Source organism: Camelina sativa, chromosome 12, assembly GCF_030686135.1.
Source record: "Camelina sativa cultivar CO46 ecotype springtype chromosome 12, ASM3068613v1".
Lineage (NCBI taxonomy): Eukaryota > Viridiplantae > Streptophyta > Magnoliopsida > Brassicales > Brassicaceae > Camelina > Camelina sativa.
This window is the reverse complement of record NC_141891.1, coordinates 19,814,307-19,830,243: the sequence shown is the minus strand read 5'-3', so window position 1 is coordinate 19,830,243 and position 15,937 is coordinate 19,814,307. Positions and strand designations below refer to the sequence as shown.

The 15,937-nt window shown below is 36.7% G+C and overlaps 1 long non-coding RNA gene across 1 annotated transcript; it reads left to right on the top strand.

Moving 5' to 3' along the window:
- Window positions 1-10,231: 10,231 nt before the first annotated feature.
- LOC104732215 (uncharacterized) lies at window positions 10,232-13,064 on the top strand. Its single transcript, XR_015574338.1, has 7 exons — window positions 10,232-10,831; window positions 11,026-11,131; window positions 11,466-11,562; window positions 11,625-11,948; window positions 12,232-12,290; window positions 12,581-12,720; window positions 12,818-13,064. It is a non-coding gene; the product is annotated as an uncharacterized LOC104732215 (long non-coding RNA).
- Window positions 13,065-15,937: the final 2,873 nt, after the last annotated feature.

Genomic DNA, 15,937 nt, shown 5'->3' with positions numbered 1-15,937 from the left:
TTTTTAATTTTGGGGTTGTTTTGGCACGAGGTGCCCCCCGTTTGTAGTATTTATTATCAGATTGCTTTGGAGTGTTTTGGTCGTTGTGACCACTCCATTTTTTGTTGTGCCATTCGAAATGTGAACTGAACTTCCACAATCTTTTGTATTGAAAAGATGACTAGCAGAAAAGAACACGAAGTGAGAACTTCGATTAAATAGTTCGAAAAATGGCACCCCCAACTTTAGTAAGTAAAACTGAGTACGAAGTGAATACTTCGGTTTAGATAGGAATTTGCGAAACTAAACAGAATACGATGTGAGAACTTCGGTTTGGAGTTTTCGCAATCATTAAGCTTTTATAGTAAAGCTGAGTACGAAATGAGAACTTCGGTTTAGGTTTGCGAAGTCGGACTTCGGCTTTAAATGATAGGTGCGAAGTTGGAACTCGGCTTTTTTTTTTTTTTTTTTTTTTTTGGACCATTATTAATAAAAAAAAGTTTAAGAAAACTTTAAATTTTATTAATATGGATAGCTGAACCCGAAGTGGGCTGCCTACGTACCCTTATCGGGATCAAGCTAAATCATAGTTCGATAAAAATAAATTAGCTGTAAAAAAGCTTAAGGTGTAAAGAATTCCATGACCTCGGGACTGGCTTTCCCTCTGAATCCTCGAGCTGATAGACCCCATTTCGGACTTCGCGAGTAATTCTGTATGGACCTTCCCAGTTAATTCCCAGTTTTCCTGCATTGAGCTCCTCGGTGTTCTCATGGACTTTCCGGAGGACTAGGTTGCCAACTGCCAAGGGTCTGCCTCGGATTTTGGAGTTATAGTACCGAGCTACTGCGTTCTGGTAATTTTGGATCCGAACCAAGGCCTGATCCCGACGCTCGTTGATTGTGTCGAGAGTATCTTGTAGGAACTCCTATTTCTCCTTAGCGCGAAGTGGATTTAGCGAGGTACGGACTCCGAGCACTTCTGTATCGGCTGGGACTACGGCATCAACTCCGTAAACCAGGGAGAAAGGTGTCTCATTAGTGGCCCGCCGAGGTGTTGTTCGGATCGCCCAGAGGACGCCCTGCAGTTCGTCCGGCCAGCGCCCTTTACGGGCATCGAGCCGTTTCTTCAAGTTGGCAAGTATGACCTTATTCATCGCCTCGGCTTGCCCATTACCTTGCGGGTAACGAGGAGTTGATTTATTGAGTTGAATTTTCCACTTCACGCAGAACTCTACGAACTTCGAGGAGATGAACTGTGGGCCATTTTCCGTGATGATTTCACACGGGACGCCGTAGCGGTAGATTATGCTCTTAAGCACGAACTGTTCCACTTCGTCACTTGTTACTTTCGCATAGGCTGCCGCTTCTACCCACTTGGAGAAATAGTCGGTAAGAGCGAGCACGTACTGGACTCCTCCTGGTCCTCGATGTAATGGACCGATGATATCCATAGACCACCTCATGAAAGGGTAAGGTGCGGACACCGAAGACAGGAGCTCGGTAGGTTGATGGATTGACGGGGCGTGCTTCTGGCACTTCTCACAAGTTGGAGAATACTTTTCGCAGTCCGTGACCATGGTAGGCCAGAAGTAACCTTGCCGTTTGATTTTGAAAGCCAGAGTCCGACCTCCGGAATGATTCCCATTGGGACCGTCATGAACAGCTTGCATTAGCATCGCGGGCTCTCTGCCAGCCACGCACGTTAGATAAGGACCGGCTATACTTCGGCGTAGAAGTATTCCGTTGTGAATGCAGTACCGCGCACTGATGACCTTGAGTTTCCTAGCTGCCCACTTGTCGGCTGGGAGTTCCCCTTTTTCCTAGCTGCCCACTTGTCGGCTCCGCCAGTCGTCTGCCCCCCAGCTGTTAGAATTCGTGCCGCTCGAGGTGGCATGTGGGATAACAGCTTGATTATCAGCTGGTGAGCTCGATGATTTCGGAGTTGAACTTACGTTGAGCTCGGCGAGAGATGGGTGAACTTCCATTGGAGTAGGCAAGACAGGGTCCGGATCTTCCGAGGGTAAAGAGTCCGCAGCCGTCTTACGAGCTGCTTCCTTAGCGGCCAACTGTTTTTTCATTGCTCGGGTGACGACGTGTGTGCTCTCCAGCCGGATGCTTGGGAACTGGATGACTTCGACAGGGATGATCCTTGTCGTCGCAGGATCCGAAGTGGATGCCAGAGATGCTAAAGCGTCCGCAGCGGAGTTCTCACTTCGTGGGATCTTAGTGATTTCGAACTCCTCAAACTTGGCGACTAACTCCCGAGCTGTGGATAAATAAGCCTCCATACGACCATCCTTTGTTTCGTACTCCCCCAAAAACTGGTTGGTGACCAGCTGCGAATCGCAAAAAGCCCGAAGTTTTCGGACACCAATCCCCACTGCGAGGCGTAAGCCAGCAAGGAAAGATTCGTACTCGGCTTCGTTGTTGGACGCACTGAAAGCCAAGCAGAATGATTGCTCGATCACTTCGCCTGTAGGAGAAGTGAGGCGGACCCCAATTCCTGCCCCCGATTTGGAAGAAGCACCATCAACATACAACGTCCATGGAGCCTCGACGTTGTCGCTAGCCGAAGAGGCTAGTGGGAGTTCGATCAAGAAATCAGCCAGCACTTGTGACTTCGCACAGGTTCGAGTCCGGAACTCGATGTCATATTCGCTCAACTCGACAGACCATTTAGCTAGCCGTCCGGATTGGCTCGGACTATGTAATACCGTCAGAAGATCGGAGGACACCAGGCTGAACCGGAGTATGGCCATCGCCAGTCAGCGGTGGCTCTGTTTGTGTGTTGGTTTGGGGCAGGAACGAATCTCCCGGAGTGACATTTGTTGCTGCCACTTGCGAGGTGGAAGGTGGAGTCACACCGGAGAAATCCAAAGCACGTCGATGCGGGTTTTGGTCGGAGGACAGGAGGTCGACCCGGTCGGCGTACGCGCGGTGGGAGGCCGAGAGATCGGCTACGGACATCGTGATTTCCTCCAGACGAGTGGAAATCTGGCCCTCCAAGCTGTCGAAACGTTCAGTAAGAGCGGCGGAGGCGGCTTGCTGACGCTCGGACTTCTCGGACAAGTCCTACAGGAGCTTCTGGATCACCTCCAAGGATGCCTGATTGGGAGAGCCGGTTGCCATAGCGGTGGTTGTGTGGAGTGTACTTGTGTATGAAGTCGGAACTAACGAGAGTCAGGCGATAACTCCCCTCCTTCTAGCGCCAAATGTGAGAACTGAAAACGAGCTTCTCCTTCCGAAGTGATTTAACTGTGGAGGAGCTTATCGCCGTTAAGTGATTCCGAACTGATTTGAGAGAGTTTTTGAGTATTTGATTTTGTATTGCTTTTTCGGGAAAAAGGGTTCGATCCCTTACAAGTGACACCCCCCTTACATATTTATACCGACCAATTAATTACCCAATTAATGTACAATTAATAAGACACGATTTGCGCAGACTAATTAATCCTCTTGAATGCAGGAATCTTTGACCGGGTCCGAGCTGCGAGCTGACCAGCATGAAGCGTCTCCGCGCTCTCTTTCTTTCTCCGGGCCTGATGGGCCGATCGGTAACATGCTTTCGGCCCATTAGACAAGCCCGGCCTAGGCCCTCTTGCCTATTACCCGAGATGGCAGATTGTGGGTACAACAGTCAGGTAGACAGTGACCATTGTATATTTCAAAATCTCTACCACATTTCGAAATTGTTGGATATACAAACAGTGAGAGATAAGTATGTTGTTGTTGTTTTGAGACACATCAATTGTGGCTGTCAAATCTTAGAAATTTTCTTTTTTACTTCAATTCTTAGGCAGTGAATGGCGACGGTGAAAAAGCGGTTTTGGATTCCTTTTGGTCAAATACGTACTATAGTCACCAATCATGTTTTTTGAGATAAATAAGCGTTTTTTTAAAAGAGAAAAACAAAAATAATTTGCGGTTTTGGTCCAGCAGATTATAAGGTGAACCGCCTTTTAAACAATCCACAGCCTTTACCCAGCGGTTTTTGAAACCACATCAACTAATACAGTTTTTTATTTCTTTTTCAATCTTTAAATAATATATATCAAATAAAAAATAAAATAAAAAGTCATTTTTTTTATCTTTCTTCTTTAGTATTCGTACTTCTCACTCTCTCACTAATATGTAACATTTTTTAAACACTATTATATAACACTTGATTTATATTAACACAAAGAATACATATGTTAAAAAATAGATTTTATATTAATATGATTAATATATATGATTATAAATTCAGCTTCTATATTAACAAATAATTTTATAACAGGTGGTTTAAATTTCAATAACATAGTGAATGTTAGTAATGATAAAGTAAATAATATTTTTGTTAATGATACTTAATTATCATAGTGATCATTAAAATAAAATGAAATTAAACAAAATTTTATTTTTATACATAAAGTTTACATGATTAGGTAAAATTCATTTTTTTTGTAGTTCATATATAACAGATGAAAATGTTATTTCATTAACAATAATAATCACTTTAAATCAATAATAATCTATTTAAATTTATAATATATATGCTTATATTTTATCTATAATATGTATTTTGCTATTTTGTAGGCATTTAAGGTTTGTATATGTATAAAGATATTAATTTATTTATACCAAACAAATTAAAATATATAATCTTATTAATTATTATTAGAATAATATGAAAACCGCACTGCAAATAATTTTTCACCAATCAAACATTATTTTGTACCGCTTATTTTGAAATAACCGCACTTGTCCCGCAAATACATTTGTCCCGCACGTACCGCAGTTGAACCGTACCGCACTAACAATTTTTTTTGTCCCGCACTACTAAATCCGCGGTTACCATTCGAACCCTTAGTGGATATTCTCGATGAATACTGTGAATATTCATGAGTTTCCAACTAGTATAATAACATATAGGTATCGACTGGTTCTCCCGCTGCCTCCCGCAAACGCTGCGTTTGCGGGTGGTAGCGGTTGCTAGCGATTGGTGCCAATCACACAAACCGCTTCCAATCGCTCCCAGCCGCTCCCAATCGCTCCCAACCACTGAATTCCAAAAGCTGCTTCCCGCAAGCGTTTGCGGTTGCAGGCGTTTGCGTTTGGAATTTTTTTTTTTTTTTAACTTGAAACAAATCAATGATATTGAAATATTTTTTATATATATCTTTTACCTAACAATTTTATTCATTAAGGATAGGAGAAAATGAACTACGGATACGATTGAGAATATTAAAAAATAAACAATTGGAAGAAAATAAGATTTCAATTAACAATAATCTGGAAAACTTGATGTAAATTTAATGGCACATCGCACATAAGTTCAAAAAAATCTAAATAAATATAACATTTCATCAGAAATTTAAGTAAATAAGATTATTTGTGAAAAATATAAAACAAATCACGAGTGACTCTTCTCAACTCTCGCTTGATCATTACTACCGATGCAAATACTGCCCCACAGAACTTATTGAGTGTGTGAGATTTGAGAAAGAAGATCTACGATCTAAAACATATGTTTAGTCATTTATCAAATTACTTGATTAAAGTTTTGGTAAAAACTCAAATGCATAAAGTAATAAGTATTTCACTATGAAATTTATTTGTTTTTAAAATAATTATTTTAGTATTTTTAATAAATTTTAATTATAAATCAAGTTTAATAAAGTTTTTGATATTTTAAAACATTTATATAATTATATATCACATTTATTTATGTTCCAACCGCTATTGCACCCGCTGGTCAACCAGTCGTAAACCTTCCGCAAACGCATCAATTTTAAACCGCTAAACTAGTCGTTCAAAACGCTTAATAACGCTTGAAACCGCAATCGCCCGCTTCCGCAATCTCCCGCAACTGCAACCGCAACCGCAGCGTTTGAACCAGTCAAGCCCATAGTGTTCTTTCTCTGTTAGATTAAGTTTGTTTTTTTGGGTCCACTCATCCTCGAGTCTAGTCATATTTTCACATGGGAAACAAAACTTATTGATAATGTTATTTGTATACAATGACTTAAAAGGTTTTCTAATATATATTTTGTTAAACTTTCGGTATAGTGTTAAACTATCATAATGGTCAATGAAAAAGCTAGGCAAAAGAAGTCAAGGAGAATAAGAAAATTAAATTATCTATAAGTAAAGTAAGTAAGCTTTAGTTGTACGGATTATAATATGATGCTTTGCGTGTCCACTTCGCAGCGTATGATCAGTATATTAATATCAAATTTGACAATGTGTTTTATTAGTCACCCTTGGAATTGTGTCATCAGGTATACTAGTATAGTGTTTATAAGCTTACATTGTTTTGTTGACTAGGTTATACTTATATATGTATACTATATAGATTACTGCAACATGTAGACGAAGTGGCTTTTGGTTTTATTTAGTGGCATATGCTTTTTGCTCTTATTCGTCCATTTGTCACACTCGTTGTTTACTTGTCGGTTGGACATCCTGTAGTAAGATTTTATTTATGTATACCCGCGAGGTGTTAGAAAAGATTCAGACAAAACAGAAAACAAAAAGAGAACCCAAATTTTCATTACTACCGATATTTGTTGTGACATTTTTTACCTCATTGGCTAAAAACACACACTTTTCGCCTCTTTTCTTTTGAATTTCAACACAACCAATATAATTATAACATTTAATTACACTACTATTTCATTTAAAAAAGAAAAAAGTTATCTTTTTTTTAAGAGGCACAAAATTTGCAAGAATGTTTACCGGTAACACAATTTCATTGAGTTCTTCACACTATATCGCACATACTTTGTCGGTGTGTCAACTAATTTGGTCGCTCACAGTCTCGATTCGCCCGAAATACTCATTATAAGTTTCATTGGCTATTAACTGTCGTCAGTTTTCCACACCATGCAAGATATTTTTACCCTTTATATCTAATTAGATTAGGACCCGTTTGATGTGCGGGTTTATAATTTTTAAAATAAAATAAAATTTATGAAAGAATATAAACTAAATATTTTTAGTAAGTAAATAGATACACCGAGGTGTCCAATGTGATATTTGATGTAAAAGATGCGACTCTACAGTTGAAACTATTAATCATGTTTTTATTTTGAATGTCCTCGTTCGTGTGAAGTTTGGGATTTATCTCTGACACTGGTCTTGTCAGAGGGTTTACCATATGAGTCAGTGTACTCGAATTTGGATTTTGTTTTCTCAAGAGACGCCTCTCAAGAGGGTGATCCTGATCAACTTCTTCAATTACCATGGATTTTATTGGCAATCTGGAAGGCCATTAAAAAAAATCAAGGTTAAGAGATAGAGGCGAATGATATTCAGACTTTGGGCGATAATTTAGCCTGGGAATAGGCGCTCTCTTTTACGGCAGTCATGTCAGCACCATCTTCGTATTCAGATATCTAGGTTTCTTCACCTCGTTGTCAGATTGATGGTTCTTGGAAAGCAACCAATGTGCATTCATGATTGGGCTGGTGGTGTTGCGTTGGTCAGGAGCGAACCTTGTTGTTGGGGGCCAAGTGTCTAAAACAGAGCCCATCACCCTGCATTCGGAGTTAAAAACGTTGTTGTGGGCCATTGAGCGGATACATGTTGAAGGGATCGCTTGTCAATGTTTTGAGACTGATTATGTTGAGTTACTCACTATGGTGCAGTCTTTTGAATATTGGCCGTCCTTCTCCAACTTGCTCGATGAGTTTAACTCGCTGGTGTCTTTCCCACTATTCTCCATCTTTTGGATCCCGCGTGCGTCAAATACGAAGGCGGATTGTCTTGTCCGTGCTTCGTGTTCTCTTATCTCTGAAGTTTCTTTTGTAAATCATTTCCCTCCGGTTTGGGCAGCTAACCGAGAAATTTCCTTTTAATTGTTTGATTGATAAAAAACAGTAAATAGATTCACTTTTAGTTAAAGAAAATAGATATAGATGAGTTCAAAGTTATTAAAATAAAATTAAATTTAACAAAGAATATATATTTAGTTATTTTCGTAAGTAAAAATAATATATAAAAGTAAAGAGATAAACTTCTAATTATAGAAAATATTTGTTTTTTTTTTTACTATAATACACTAATGTATATCTATTTACAAATCTACTATCTACATCACCACTAAAAGTGTATTTGTACACACAAATATATTTTATTGTTAAAATATACAATAAAATATATTCTTTAGTCTTTACTACTACCAACAAATTGTCTTTATGAACACATTAAAGAATATATTATATGTCACTTTACTCTAACATTTGTGTAATTACAAAAATGCATATGTTAATCTTACATACTCATATCTTATATATTACAATAGCAGTCTTTTTAAATAAATTATTTTGATTGGTGAAAAAATATGAGATAATCTATTTTTTTTTTCAACAATATTTTTCTTTGTGTAAAGGTGAGTATTTACATTTTTTTAGAAACAGTAATTAATTGTATAATTTTCACAATCATTTTTTTCTTATATAAAAAGTAATATTTTTTTTTGTAAAATTAGCAACTTAAAATTAAAATAAGTAAACAATATTATAATTTCAAATTTTATGATATATATATATATATAATTTCCTTATAATGATTTTTTCTAAATTTTAAAACTGTTTAAATATTTTAAATAAAATTAGGTTTTCTTTTTTCTATTTTACTTTTATATAAAACCTTTTTATGGTAGGTTTTGAATTTTTACATTTTTATTTTTTATAATTTTAATAAATTTAAAATTGACACGTGTCAACATCTGAATGATACAATTGACACAAGTCACGATCTTGTTAATTAGTAATTTTGACATCAAGCTTTATATAATAAGATCTAGTAATCTCTTTTATTTTTTGAAATTTTTTTGGCGGGAAAATTTTGTTTTTCATTTTATTGATTAAAATATTTTTCATGTAAAGAAAATAGTCAGTAAAAATTAAAAGAGGGCAAAAATAAAAATAGCCAAAAAGAGTATTTTTGAAAATGGATATATTAAAAGGGTATTTTTAACAAAATTTATATTTTATAAGGAGGTGAATGAAGAGGTTCACCCCTAGAAGTGAACCCAATTATTGTTCAATTGTTTAATCCTTTTTTACACCTTAATTATTTAAGTAATCATTTTTTAGTTACTTAAGCCCAGGTCGATGGATCGTTGAAGCCCAATATATGCTTTCTATTAATTTATTATTAACACATTATTTTTTCTAGCAAGGCACGACTCTGAGATTCGCAATTTGTTTTTTTCTCTCTGAATACAACCATGGCTTCCGTTGTCCGATATACAGTAATTTCGATATGTTTGTAAGGAACAAATTCCACTATCCCATAAACTGGTTACGATTAAGAATTATTATAAAATAAGAAATAAATAAATTACCTTACATATATAATAAATTTTTACAGTATATTCAAAAAAATATGTAACCTTTTTCACATCAAAAATATTCTTTTAGTATTCAATTAATAAAACTAAACCAAGAATGTTAAAATTAAAAAAGGAAAATACCAGTACGAGAGCTTAGAAAAGATCGTGTAAGATTTGTATGCGCTATAATATCTTCTAATGACCGTTGTGCGGTTGAGAGAGATCATCAGTTTTGTTGAGTCTCTCTATTATTATATAAAATATATTATAGAACCATGACCATCTGCATTTGTAGTTGCTCATTGAGTTTCTCATAATTAAAATAAATTAATAAGAAAATAATATTATTATTTTAATTAAAAAATGGTAAAATTGACAAGGTTTCTCATATGAGAAATCTTGAGAAACTCATGATATCCTTTCATATAGTGACACATGTCATTATCTTAATTACTATATTTTATTATAGTAAACTAACTCCACAAAAACTTAAAAACTCAAATAAATAGTTTATCTGTTGTTATTTTTTTTATATAAATCATAAAATAAAATTAGCTTTCAAACAAGTTCCATTATGCATAAGTTTATATTATATATGTATAATTTAAAATTAATATTTAGTTGATACAATAAAAATGTTAGTATGAATAAACAAATTATGAGAGTTGAAAAAAAAAATACTATTTGTAAAACTTTTACTAACTATATTAGTATTTATAATTGTATTATTGATAATATAGTATATGGTATAAAATATAACTAATTAATAAAATTAAACATATTTAATATGTTTTAAAATTATTAATTATTTTTAATGATAATTTAAAATAAAATGCAAAATAAGATAACATTAAAAAAGAGTTAATTATTTTTAATTAATAAAGAGTTCTCAAATTTTTTATACAATAAAAAAATCAAATTTATGATGAAAAAACTCAATGCACATGATCTAAGCCTTCTCTAGGTTTTCGCTTCTAGTCGTTATATAGGTTCTCGCTTCGTCATTATATATAGTAGGTTCTCGCTTCTCATCATTACATTAGGATCGAACAACGCAATGACTCCTCGTAATTAAGCGAGATTAAGTTTAGACCTTGTTTATCGGTGGGTTCAACCGCAGTTTCTTAGTTTTTTATGCCAAAAAATAAAGCAAAACAAAAGAAAAAATGTAAGGGGAATTGTTATATAGTATCTCTATTTGTGTTCTAAGGGACGCTACGTGTCAGCGTGCTATTGGCTGGACAAAAAAATAGAAAACGTGGAAATTTTTTTTTTGCTTTCCATTTCTTTCGTTCTCTCTCTCTCTCTCTCTCTCTCTCTCTCTCTCTCTCGCGATTGCGAGAAAACAAAGAATTGTTTTTGGAATCGTCTGGGTGTGGAGGAAGAGGAGATTGCTGTCAGCTCTGATTGCATGTAGGAGAGGTGATTCGATTATCATCATCTCCTCATTCCGAGGGTCGTCATGATGAAACCATAACAATTCGGTGGTCACCATCTGCGAATTCAGTGAACCAAATCCACAACAACTTTCAGGTTTGTCTCCATTGATTATTTTCTTAATTCTTGAATCGAGCTTTATACTTTGTTGGTTTCTGTATGTACATTGGCTCTGTTTTTTTTTTTGATTAGAAACAGAGGGATTTAATAAACTTTTTGAATTTTGAGTATCTCATGAATCTGGATTTGCGTTTGTTGATTACTAAGTTGTTTGGTGTTTTGCTAATCAGATTTTTTCAAGGATTCGTGTGTGAGCTTGCTGAAATCATAAGCACCCAAAGAAGGCAAATCGCTTATGGCAGAGGAAGAAAGGTCCCGTCGTCTCTCTCGTGTCAAGTGAGTCTCTTGATCATCTTTGGTTATAAAGTCTGAATTTTTAAACTTCATGTGTCTTTTTGCAAGAACCCAATTTTCCAATTCTGATTTTGGATTAAACTAGAACAAGATTTTTGTTTGTATTCTGATGCATAGTGTAATGATCATCTGTGTCTTTAGTTCTTTGGCCATGCGCAGTATAAAGTCTTAATTTTGCCACTTCTTATGTCAAGTGAGTATGTTTAGCCTGATTTTGTACTAATGATTGGTGACTGTACAGGTTGGAAAACGGAATTGCTAGGCAAACATGAATGCTAATGAAGTCTTTTTGTTTTTTTTTGTTTTTGTTCCACAGTGGTGCAATGATGGGTCTTATGTTACACACTAAAGCAAAAAGTTTAATAGAAATGGAAATGTATTCTGATGCAGTTGAAGTGCTTGCTATGGCAGAGGTTAGTTGCTGGGAATCAGTTTTTTTTGTTCTATCAATAATGTGTACTAATTTTTGTTGCAGTCGACAGGAGAAAGAAGCAGAGAATGAGGGTGATTAGCCCTGGGCGTTCGGATTTTCGGATCGGATCGGATCGGTTTTTTTGGATTTTGGACTTTTCGGATTGACATATATAGAATCCATTTAGAATCCGACTCTGAATCGGATCAGATCGGTTCGGATTCGTTCGGATTCGGATCGGTTTTCAATTTTTTTCTAAAATCCAAACTGAAACCGAATTGGTTATATATATGATTTTGGAAAGTAAAAACAGAAAGTTTGAATAGCTCAGACGGCTAGGGCGTGTGTTTCATTACCTCAATGCCTCCGGTTCGAATCCCCAGCATGGTAATTTAACTCAAAATTTTTTAAAAATATCTATTTATAGTTAATAGGCTTCTACCAAGGCCCGAAAATAATATCATATAAACCTAAATGTATAGAAAATAATAGTATATTTCGGTTTAGCGGATAACCGATCGGATTTTGGTTCGGTTTGGTTTAAAACCGAAATCTGATTAACATTCAATACAGAAACCGATCGGTTTTAACTGATAATCCGAAACCGATTTCAATTGGTTTATTCAGATCGGTTCAGATTGGTTTATTCGGTTTCGGATTATTTGCCCAGGGCTTAGGGTGATGGTTCGAGGAGAGGGCTTTGGTTCCCTGAAAAGTCTCCACGAACAGGTACTCTTCTAGCTACAAAAATGAACCTATCTGTTGGATTTGATTAGAACAATTTTCTCTGTAGCTTCATTGTTTTGCTTATGATTGTTGTTCTGATTTAGCTGCTCAGTTGGAAATCGTTGGCTTGTTACAAAAGTTTTGATATGTTTTTGTTCATTCTTTGTAGTGTACTGGTTTTATTTTGTTGCAGGTTTGACTTGATGTTGTAAGAACGTTAGTTGTCTCTTCTTTTGTGTTAGCTTCTCGTTGGTTCTTGTTCTTAATTATGATTTTTTCTTGTTCTCAAAAAGAGCTCTTGCACTGTTTGTGCGATGGCTTTCACAAGGCATGCATAGAGCAGCAGTACCACCACCTCGACCTCGTAGACCTGCTGCGAGAGCTGATAATGATCCCGCAGCTGCTATGCCAATAAATGAAGATGCAGTTCCATGTATATTGCTTTCTATACCTCTCTGTCATGGGGTTAACTGAGGGCATCACGAAAACAACACATGCTGAACCAATTTGTTTCTATTTTTTTTGCTGAGAGGGACAAGAGAATCAAGCTGATAACGGGAAACGAGCAAATGAAAATGAAGATGTCGATGCAGAGAACCAAGGGAATCAATGGTGGAGAATAGTGAAAGAGATTCAAATGATAGTTTTTGGCTTCATAACTTGCACTTCTATTGTAATATGTATTTATATTTGTATTATGTTTTGTATGTTTGAAAATTAATTAAATGCTATATTTTCTATTTTTGTAAAATCTTAAATGTTTACACATTTATACCACTTCTATTCTATTTAAAAAATTTAAATTAAAAAAAATAATATTTTCAAAAATAAGGGATCCAAAATTAGAACTTACCAATGGAGGAGAAAATTTTATCTAAGAGAATATTCAAAACAATACACAATTATGTTGGAAGTTTCTTGTTGTTTGGTCAAATCATCTAATAATTCTTAGCACTATTTCAGGAGCTAATTAAGCTGTATCTTTATTTCGTATCTTTCTCAGTAATTGTTGTTTGCTTCCGTTACGTATCTTTCTCAGTAATTGAGAGTCAATGTTGTAAGGCTATAAGAAGCCATTTTCCCTTATCGAATAAGATGAATCATTCAGACTATCTTCTTCTTGAGAGCTATTTGATTTCAAGTTTCTTTTATCTGGTATCAGAGCAAATATTGTGAGTGTTTACAGAGAGAAACTTTTTTTGTGAGAATGTCAGAAAAGAATCACACCACACCGTCCGTTCCGCTGTTCGACGGAGATTATGACCATTGGAGTTTGGTCATGGAGAATCTGCTCCGATCGAAGGAGTACTGGAGTGTCATTGATCCGGGATATGATGATTTGAGTAATCTTGCTGCGCCTGATCAGGCACAACAAAAATCTCTTGAAGAGGCGAAGCTCAAAGACCTCAAAGCCAAAAACTATTTGTTCCACTCAATTGACAAAACCATCTTGAAAACCATCACTCAGAAGGAGACGGCTAAGCAGCTGTGGGATTCGATGAAAGTGAAAAATCAGGGAGGAGCTCGAGTGAAGCGAGCACAACTTCAAAGACTCAGAAAGATCTTTGAAATGTTGGAGATGAAAGCTGGAGAAACGGTGGCCAGCTATTTTGGGAGAGTCATGGAGACAACCAATGACATGAAAAATTGTGGAGAAGTCATTGATGATGTCAAGATTGTGGAGAAAATTCTTCGGAGTCTCACTGAAAACTTTAATTTCGTGGTCTGCTCAATCGAAGAGTCCAAAGACATTGACACACTCACTGTGGATGAGTTGCAGGCGTCACTGTAGATACATGAAAGCAAAGTGACCGAGAAGAAAACTGAAGAGCAAGTCTTGCAAGTGGAGGACGAGCCGAAGGGAGCTCGTGGAAGAGGAAACTGGAGAGGAAGAGGAAGAAGCAGTTACAGAGGACGTGGAAGAGGCAGATCCTCCGTGGATCGATCCACCATAACTTGCTTCAATTCTGAGAAGAAGGGGCACTATTCTTTTGAGTGCACAGAAAAAGCAAACTATGTTGAGTTTGACGAAGAAGAAGAGTTGTTGTTGATGGCTCACGCTGACATGAGTAAAGCAGAGGGAAAAGGAGTGTGGTTTCTCGATTCTGGCTGTTCCAACCACATGACTGGTGAAAAATCATGGTTCACAGAACTCAATGGAGATTTTAAACATTCAGTTCGCTTGGGAAACAATACAAGATTGGCTGTTGAAGGGAAAGGGAATATCAGATTTGAAGCAGAAGGCATTATTCAAGTAATAACTGATGTTTATTACATTCCCAATCTCTCCAACAATTTGTTGAGCATTGGACAGCTACAAGAAAAGAAGCTGAAGTTTGTGATCGAGAATGGAACCTGCAGAATTTTTCACTCTCTAAGAGGTCTGATCATGGAAACTAAGATGACATTGAATCGCATGTTCCTGATTTACGCCAAGGAGAAACCGGTCTCTGAGAAGTGTCTCAAGGTGGAGGAAGAAGATTTGGGATCTCTGTGGCACAGAAGGTTAGGACATCTCAACAATACGTCCATCCAAATCATGCAGAAAAAGGAATTGGTAAAAGGTTTACCAAACATGAAAATGGAAGAGAAGGTGTGTTCTGTTTGCAACATTGGGAAGCAGCAGCGAGAAAAATTCCCAAAGAAGAGCAAGTGGAGAGCAACTGAGAAGCTAGAATTGATTCACACCGATCTATGTGGACCAATTACTCCTACATTGCAAAGTGGAAAGAGGTATCTAATGGTTCTTGTTGATGATTTCTCAAGAAAAACATGGATCTATTTTCTTACGGAGAAATCAGAAGCTTTTGAAACCTTTAAAGTGTTCAAAAACTTGGTGGAAAAGGAAGCCAAAACCATGATACGAGGACTGCGCACGGACAGAGGTGGTGAATTCACATCTGAGAATTTCAATCAGTTCTGCAGAGATCATGGCATAAAAAGACAGTTGACAGCAGCATATACTCCTCAACAAAATGGGGTAGCAGAGAGGAGAAACCGAACTATAATGAACATGGTTCGCTGTTTACTGTCCGAGAAAGAACTACCAAGATCATTCTGGCCCGATGCAGCAAGATGGACAGCCTATATTCTGAATCGAAGTGTGACAAAAGCCATAAAGGATGAAGTTCCTGAAGAGAGATGGACGGGAATGAAGCCTAAGGTCAGTTATTTCAGGGTGTTTGGTTCGATTGGTCATGTTCACATTCCGGTTCAGAAGAGAATCAAGCTTGATGATCGAAGTCACAAATGTATCTTACTTGGAGTCAGTGAGGAATCCAAGGCTTATAGGCTGTATGATCCAATCGCAAAGAAATACGTCATTAGCAGAGATGTTATTTTTGAAGAAGATGCTAAATGGGATTGGAAATTGAGCAAACCAGAGCAGAAGGAACTCGTTTGGGGAGATGATGAAGTGACTGAAGAAGATGAAACCGATGATGAAGTTGAGCCAGAAACTGCAACAGAACCAGCTCCTGCAGAAATTGAAAACGCAGAAACTGAGGAAACAATCAGCCCCCAAAGAGTTGAAAATAGAGAAATCGGAGCTGGAGAACACTCTAGAAGGCCGAGAAGACAACCTGTTTGGATGCAAGATTATGTAACAGGTGAGGAATTAAGTGAAGAAGAAGAGAGCGGGATGAATTTTG